The 9,487-nt window shown below is 38.1% G+C and overlaps 1 long non-coding RNA gene across 1 annotated transcript; it reads left to right on the top strand.

The window, feature by feature from the left end:
* Nucleotides 1-1,571: 1,571 nt before the first annotated feature.
* On the top strand, nucleotides 1,572-2,216 carry LOC143707283 (uncharacterized). Its single transcript, XR_013193153.1, has 2 exons — nucleotides 1,572-1,734; nucleotides 2,083-2,216. It is a non-coding gene; the product is annotated as an uncharacterized LOC143707283 (long non-coding RNA).
* Nucleotides 2,217-9,487: the final 7,271 nt, after the last annotated feature.

The following is a 9,487-nucleotide window of genomic DNA, read 5'->3' on the forward strand; positions in this document are numbered from 1 at the left end:
TCTGGTTACCAACATTCTTTAAAATATCTTCTTTTGTGTTCAACAGAAGAAAAACTCATACAGGTTTGGGACAACAACGTGAGGGTCAGTAAGTAATGACATTATTTTAATTTTGGGGTGAACTATCCCTTTAATCTTGGCTTTTCTTTAGCCCCAACAACAAGGTTTCTTTGGTTTGTGTGCTTGTTTTTATTACAAATAGGCCTACTGTCCTACTATCGGTTACAGTTAGTCACTTATAAACAACAGTTTAGTATCATTTAGCAACATGTCACGTGTTTTTCAGGCCAAAACATTTTTTGTCACACCCTGCAAACATCTCATTATCTGCTAGCTGCTTGTCCCCTGAATACACTGTAAAACAACGCGGTCTCTGCAGACACCCCAGGCTCCAAAAACGGCAACAAAAACAAACTGGGCTAACCCGCACCACGAAACATAACAAACTGTTCCAGCCAATAACCGACAAGAAGGATTTGGAGGTGGGGTTTGGGGGGTTAGTGCGCGGTTGAGGAGGAGGGAGGGTCTAGCTAGCCTCCGTTTTGTTTGACAATACTTCAAACGTCAACAAGAAGTGACGTCACTCAACATCCCTTAGCGCACCTTTAAATATGGTGATAAAAGTACCACCAGAGTACTTTTTGTAAGGGGTGTGAAAGCAATTTAATATGTTCTATACATGTGCGTTTTCTTATATTCATAGTAATTAGATTAAGGTAGTAAAATGCACGAGGATTGCTTGTGGAGTTCCATGATTCTCTGCTACATTGATGGAACAAAGAACTATTAACCCTTATCTGTCTATGTAAGTGTATGGCCTTATACACAAATCCGCCGCAAACTCTAAGAGCGCCGCCATCTTGCCTGCCGCCATTACTGCGTGTCTGCTAAGGGTGACGTTGTGACACTTGCCGGTGCCCTCTAATGACATTTCAATGAAAGTGGATCCTGCTCATGAAATGTCTGGTGAAAGGGAACATTGGGTAGATGATGTCAGGTAGTGGCCAAAACTTACCGATAAAGGTAATTTATTGACAACATAATGTGTTAATATAAAAATGCTTCAGCCAAATGTAATGTAATTAAGACGTGTATTAATTGATGGCAACAATAAAACCGAACGCTGTCATTACTAACTTTAGCTGTGTTGCTAATATGTTCACAAGCTTCACAAGTTGCAAATAACTCAGTGTTTCCCCTAACATTGGGCAATTCTTAGACTATGGGCACTTTCATGTCCTTTGATCATATTTTATAAAAAACATGTAATTTTGAAAAATTCACACTTTCACAGTTAACTTTACAATGAAAGTACTTTAGGAACTTTTTACCAGTAGTCTACGATGATTTTTTCACCTTTTTAAACATCATTATAGATGTAAATATTGCTGTTTTGTGCTTGTCCCACACCCAGACTTCTGATCTACAATAATGAAAAAGAAGTGTAAAAAAATGATTTATCTATTTTTTTTTAATATGACTATCAGTAAAATAATCAAAACTTAACTGTGGTATTTAAGGTCATACAACTATTAATGTGATTTTATATACAAAATATATTTGTCCCACAGTATTGCCGTCATTTCCACCACAATGCTGTAATGTCCCTTTTAAAAGGCTTTTTTGAAAGATTGTTTGGGTAGTTTCTATGGAAATGAACAATGACATCACAGCACATGTCTGACATGGAGGAGATTTTTAATTTCTTCACCAACTTGGAGAAGAAAACTCAAGGTAAATATTGCTTGAAATGAAAATATTTGTATTGTATGTCATTTCCAAACGTGGCGTAACATCAATTGAGTTACATAGATGTATTTTGCATGCATGCAATGCTAGCTACCAATTCATAGCTAATCTGTAATACTAGCTTGGATTTTTTTTTACAAAATACTGCAGGATTATCATATCATCACATATCATTTTTTTGACAAAGGTGAGGTGGAAATGACATTTATGCTTACAAGGTGCAATTCATCGATTGTGTGGCTACATATGTATATTTTATTTATTGAAATATACAATGCTAATGTATTTATTCAAATATATATTTGTTGAAATGCCTTTTCATCTATTTTTAAGATGCCGCGGAAGTCAACTGCAGAAAGGTCTCAGTCCTATACCAAAACAGAACCAAACAAACTAATGAGATTAATGATTTGTTAAATGGAAATTGTCTGTTTCAGAAAGTTTCAAATAAATGTCTTCTGTTTTTCTACATGGACGTCCATTCATTGTCATTTCTACAACACCCAGTCATTTCCACCCCCTCATAACTTTTTACAAATATTTACAAAATTCTAATCACTCATTAAAAACTTATGCATAGTTCATGGTATAATAGTCCACATAATGTAATAACACAAGTAGTTATTTTTCTTAAATGTATCAAACCAATCCAATATTATATTTCAGGTTGTGGTGGATGTAAGATTTGTGTTTGGGCCTCATAACAATTAATTTACTTAATCCACAAATCTATGGCAATTGCAATATAGGTATAAACTGGTAATACTATGTGTGAAAGTGGTCTTACACTGTTAAGAAATGATCTATATCATAATTTTTTAAAATAATAATCAAATATTTACATGTGATTGAAATGACATTTGTTCAGTGCGGATCGGAAAATATGTCAAAAAACACAAATTTGTCTTATAATGTAAGTGCGTTCTCTTATGGTTCATTAAACTAGTTATACTTAACTGTTAGACTGTGACAATTTTGATTTGAACACTTTTTTCCCACTCAAGTTCACAAGGCCAAAAGTGCCCGTAGTTGAAGAACCACCCAATAATTCTATTTAAATACGAATCCTACGTGTTCTGTGTGATGAATGGTGCAGTCGACGCGCTGAAGCACGTGTGACGCTCTGTTTATTTGCCTATGTGAGGACACGACTGCACGAACTTCCTCGAGACGCGCTTGATTCCTACCGTGGAGACATTTTTGGCGCTGCGGCATACATATTATAAATAGTTTTTCAGCATGAGAAATACAATGTGTGGCGGGAGAGCGTGACAAAAGACCGAAATGAGTGGCTGTCACGCTCAATGCGTGACACCAGTAGATCCCTTCAACTACTTTACTTTCTCTCGCAAATAGACTTTTTTTCTGTACCTCCAAATAGTTTCAAGTTAGCCTACGTGTCGCTCGCCACCATACACATCAGCATAAATGCTCCTGATCAATTATTTGTTATTGAAGCATTAACACACAAACCACTGTTAATTTAACATAAAAGCAAGCAGGCTACTGCGTGCATGGTTTGGCATGACTGAATGCTGCGCTCCCTTAATAATTCCTAAAAAGCTGACATCAGTTCATCGCGATCTCACACATCTCTGTTATTATCAATGAAGCTGACTGCACAGTGAATCTTTCATAATATCCACCTTAATCTGCTATAAACAATTCACTCCGGTTGCCTACTTCCGGTTCGTACTAGGGGTGGGCGGATCGATCCATAAGTATCGATACTTTCGATACTGACGTGGTGTCGAAAAGGATCGATCCTCACATAAAAATATCGATCCAAATGTCTGTTTTTTTTACCAGTAATTTTTATTAATTTAGAACGCAATTCAGTGTGTAAAAAAACCTTCTAAGTTGAAAAATACATGAATGTTAGCGAATAATTGTGTAGGGTAGAACCAGAGAATGTCTAATAAGGGTAGACGGAGACGGGCTCTGCAGAACTATTTCTCCTAGTCATCTGGATACAAGATGAAACCAATCAATCACAGAGAGCGTTCGATGCTGGTGCTTCTGTCACAGTGTGTTTGGGAAACGAAGCCTTGATGACAGAGAAACAATCGAGAGTTATTTCGCAATAAACTAATTAAAAGTTTACATAACGGTTAAAAATGTTGACGTCAGTAAGATTTGTTTAATGAAATTAATATTTTTATTCAACAAGGATCGATGCATTAAATTGATCGAAAGTGACAGGCAAGGGGTTTACACTAGTTTAAAAAAATCTATTTCATATAAATGCTGTTCTTTCAACTTTGTTCATCAAATAATTTTGCATAAAATGTATCATGGTTTCCACAAAAACATGAAACTGTTTTCAACATTGATAATAGGCTAATAAGAAATTTTTCTTGAGCAGCAAATCAGCATATTAAAATGAATTCTCATCATGAAGGATCATGAAGACTGGAGTAATGATGCTGGAAATTCAGCTTTGATCACAGGAATAAATTACAGAATAGCCTATGTTAAATTCTAAACATGTTACAATTTTTACTGTATTTTTTTATCAAATAAAGGCAGAAGAGAATTAAAAATCGTATAGACCCCAAACTTTTGAACAGTAGGCTAGTGTACATAGTGCTTTTACTATAATTAGGGTAGTTTGGAAAAAGTTACTGATTAATTACAGGCGAGTTGAGAGCACAGATCACAAAATATTTAATGGTCATGAAAACGTATTTAAATTTAGAATATTGATGTTGCATTCACCTCATAAATCATGACACATGCTCTTGTCTATATAGCACAGGAAAGTACATGTAAGTTCAAGAAAGTGACACGTGATGGCCAAGTATGGTAACCCATACTTGGAATTTGACCTCTGCATTTAACCCATCCAAGTAAGTGCACACACATTAGGAGCAGGGTAGTGAGTAGTGAGCACACACACACTGCAAACGTGCATACACACCCCCGGAAGCAGCCGGCAGCCTTGAGTGGCGCCCGGGGAGCCAGTGGGGGTTAGGTGCCTTGCTCAAGGACACCTCAGTCATATTCCTGCCGGTACTGGAATTGAACCAGCAACCTTTGGGTCACCAGTCCAACTCTGCTATCATTAGGCCATGACTGCCCCAAGTGCATTCTTTTAAAATTAAAAGTATTGGTATCAGAATTAATATAGGCGTTACTGGCCCTGTATTTACTTGGTATCTGATCAATACCGAATTTAGCAGTATCGCTCATCCCTAATTCGTACTGTATTAGCAGTGAGAGAATGAGTTCAGGCTCTACATGTGCTGTTGTTGGTTGTTTTAACAATTCAAAGAAGATGAAAAAAAACTTTTTAGAAACTGGATGCTTTGAGCATAAGATAAAAAGGAGAGAATTAATTCCCATGTCCGGTTCGTATCAGCTACATTCAATGCCAGAGAGTAGACGTTTTTGGTTAGCTATAGACTTTTCATTTGGCTTTTGCTGTATATTGCTTTTCTCATAGACAGCCAATCACAGAGGACAGGAACTGTAACCAATCATGTGTAGTGAAATGATGCTGACTGGATCCGCCCACCTCCTGCCAAAAGATTAACGAGATGGTGCTCGATGCAGAGCCAAATGGGAGGAGCTAGAGCTCGAGCTCCCCCTTTTCTGGAGCTCCAGCTCCACCTCGCTAAATTGAGTGGGCGGGGTTTCGCTACAGCGTCCAATGGGAGAAGCTAGAGCTCTAGCTCACCCTCGCTGGATCTAGTCAAAGTCCTTTTACTCGGCCGCCATCTAACAGCATTAAAATATGATACAAATCGCTGAAAAGGTTTGATTTCTTTGCCCCAAAATAAGGTTTAAAACGCGTTTTCCCCCACAGGTTATACTTTAGTACGCATGCGCAAGGGTTCTCTCCCTCTCTGCCGTGCACGCGCTACACGGTTTGAAGCACACAGTATGTGCGAGCTCTTGCTCGCTCGCTCTAGATTCTGGGAGATTTGAACTAATTTGCGGGCATCAGGGAGCCGCTATCAATATGCGGGAGACTTGGGATGTCTGATATTTACACAACGCACGCATACACTGCATATCAAATATGCCGCTTTTTCAAACAGTAACGTATTTCCGCTGTTCCAAACCTCAACTGTGCGCATGCGTCAGTGGAACCAGACGATAGGCTTAAATGTTTCCCGGCTTACTGCGCCTGCGCGGCGCTCCAGCTCCAGGAGCTCCAGCTCCTCCCATTTGGCTCTGCATCGAGTACCACTTGGAGATTAACTGCGAGCGAGCAGGTTAAAGACAGTTTCGCGAGCAGCAGAGCATGGGATTCTGCGCGCACTCAAAGCACAGTTTTCTCGGGTTACAATCCTGCTCGCGCGAGCAGAGACATTCTGCACGCAAAAGTAGGCTAATATGCGCACGTGCTGCTTTCGCTTGTGCTTGCGCGGATCTCATTTCCTCTCGCTGGCTCAAATCTTCTCGCGATTATTGACATTATTATGCCGCCATACAGCATGCGCTACAGTGCTTTCACATATGCTGCGTTTGCAGTGCTACTGATCCGCAGTTTCTGTCCACCAGCCTATCACGATTGCCTGCTTTGATGCGAGTGTTCCCCCCACCCCCTCCCCAAAATATATATCATATATTTTTTGAGGGGGAAAAATCATATATGATGGCAGTGCAACTTTTGGGACTATAATCATACTTTTTTGTTTTTCTTGACGCTGTAATTTAGTAACTGTAGAACACATTAACTGTAGCCTAATTATGCGTATATGATGAAATTAATACAGTTTCTTGTCAATCTATGTCTATTTTAATGTGAACAATGCGCTGCGGTGCACAGTCTATGGGTGCAGTACAGCAAAAATAGACTCGGCGCGGAAACTCTGCACTGCTGTATACCTACGCACAGCACCTGGGGCCTCATTTATAACCATTGCGTACGCACAAAACAGGCCCTGAAAGAGGCGTACGCCTATGGGATTAGATTTCGGTCACAATTCTGCGCGCGCAAGATCACATTTTGAGCGCGCAAAGGGGCATTTCGCACGCGCGTGAACTGAGTTTTGCGGAGAAATGTTCATCTCGCAGATAAGAAAATATTTCGAGCGAACGAAAATCAATTTTGCATTTAAAATAAGTATTTGGATGTCCGCAGACGTTCTCTTTTGCATGTGCAAAGTTTCACTTTCTTGCTCCTTTCATCTTTCATACCAGCCGTGCGCTCTCTAAGCGCAGACAGCTCGCTTGCTCAACACAACCCAGCTGCTAAATTCTGATTGGCTAGCTTGTCAACCAATCACAAGACTCCCTGCATCACCGACTGTGGAAGAGGAAAAATACATGGTGGAAGATATTTATGTTTAATGGCTTGATTTAAGTTCAAATGTCTACCACTCGACGACCACAGTTTATTTTTTAGCTTAATTTAAGCTATTTTTTTTTGCTTATTTTTAATAGAAATCAAATCGTACTATTACTGTACATAATGACATGTCCCAGTGTTTGCTGCCCCTCAAGTGGTAGTTCTAACTTCTTTCTGAACTACAAGTTATGTAATTAACATTAGTGAAATATGAATGTGACCGAGCTGGGGTCTCAAATTTTACACGTTTTCAGAAATGAAGATGGACAGACTTTTCCCCTTTTAATGAAATAAGTGTGTAAAAACGGTACATCACTCACATTAGAATAAAAAAGCAATCAAATAAACGTAGAAATGCAATGTAATAACGTTAAAATAATAATCAATCTACTTGATATCCTTGGAATTATTTAAACAAAAACATTCACAGCAGAGATGTTCTGTAAAACAACTATCATACTAAAAAATATACTTTATTTTCTTATATACTATTTTAGGATAGATAGTGTGCACATTGGGATGCAGGCTTGTTACCCTCTCTGCAAAAAAATAAAAATCTAATTATGAGAGTAATTATATAGAAGTCGTGTGAGTCACACACCCAAGATTTTCACTTACAGTTATATTTGCATATGTTTGCATTGTTACCCACATCTTTTTCTTTCTTTTTTTTTTGCAGTGAGAGGAACAAGCCTGCATACCAATGTGAACACTATCCATCCTAAAATAGTATATAAGAAAATACAGTAAAAATTTTTTAGTATGATAGTTGTTTTTACAGAACTTCTCTGCTGTGAATGTTTTTATTTACTTGAACTTAAATTGAAGTTTTCAATCCATTAAACAAATTAAACATAAACATCTTCCACCATGTATTTTCCTCTTCCACAGGCGGTGATGCAGGGAGTCTTGTGATTGGTTTTCAAGCCAGCCAATCAGAAAGGGACAAGAAAGTGAAACTTTGCACATGCAAAAGAGAATGTCTGCGCACATCCAAACACTCATTTTAAATGCAAAATTAATTTTAGTTCGCTCAAAATATTTTCTTATCTGCAAGACGAAAATTTCTCCTCAAAACTCAGGTCACGCGCGTGCGAAATGCCCTTTTGCGCGCTCAAAATGTGATCTTGCGCGCGCAGAATTGTGACCGAATTCTAACCCCATAGTATGAAAGATGAAAGGAGCAAGAAACTGAAACTTTGCACATGCGAAAGAGAACGTCTGCGCACATCCAAATACTTATTTTAAATGCAAAATTGATTTTCGTTCGCTCGAAATATTTTCTTATCTGCGAGATGAACATTTCTCTGCAAAACTCAGATCACGCGCGTGCGAAATGCCCCTTTGCGCGCTCAAAATGTGATCTTGCGCGCGCAGAATTGTGACCGAAATCTAATCCCATAGACGCCACTTCCGACGCACAAGTTGTGATTTATAAAAACAAACTTGACGGGAAAATTTGCGCACCTGGAAGCAAGCTCTGACCCATGCGAAGCCTACGAACATTTTGGAGATGGAGCAGTTTGGCGACACCGATTGCGAGTTACATGTATTTTTGGTCACTTTTAGACAGAAAATCTAAAAAAAAATTATACATACACAGAAAGATAATACAAATATAATTTCACTCACCAAGCCTATCACATGAAGCAAACATCCATCCCTTCAAATGTCCGCGCCGGAGAGCGCGTTGGGCCGTTTAGTGAAATTGACGCATAGCCTATCTTAAAGCATCCGTAAATCTTCATTATAAGTCCTAATCTTAAATACAGTTCAGGTTCACAATAACAGTTTAAATAAATAAAAGAATGATTTAAACTTTGTTTTACTTCTGTTAAAGATTTAGATTAAATATGCCATTCTGATTAATGGAGTTAAACACTTAAATTACATGAAATCATTACTGAGAAGTTACAACATTTTTATATTCAATTAATAGAAATATTTGTTGTGGATGCAACTCTTACGAACACCTTTCCTCTGGCATGCTATGTTTTAATGTTTTAACTACAGAGATAATTGCTTATCATGATAATAGCAGGTTGTCTGAGAAAATCGTGCAAATAATGCACAACAAGGTCTATCTGTTTCCATTAAAAACATAAATCAATAAAAATACTCTTTGGCCAGTTGAAAAGATTGAGAAAAACTTTCTCCGAAATGTATTTTACACTATTTGATTTATTTATTCAAAAACAAGGCAAGGATAGGCTACTAAATTATTTATATTAATGTAACTAATGTGACAGCACATCCGCATTTCATATTTTCCTAATGTCTTGTACCGTTAAACATGTTATCACGTGGATGAATAATCATATTCAAATGATATGCAGATGAGGATATGCATAATAAAACTAGGCGTTGTAAGCACCATATATGGTTGTTTCGGGGAGGAGACGCATGTGCGCACAATCTTCCGCTAACTGGGATTTATAA

The sequence above is a fragment of the Siphateles boraxobius genome, unplaced genomic scaffold (genome assembly GCF_051911475.1).
Source record: "Siphateles boraxobius isolate OS27281-9 unplaced genomic scaffold, OSU_SipBor_1 41, whole genome shotgun sequence".
Taxonomy (NCBI): Eukaryota; Metazoa; Chordata; class Actinopteri; order Cypriniformes; family Leuciscidae; genus Siphateles; species Siphateles boraxobius.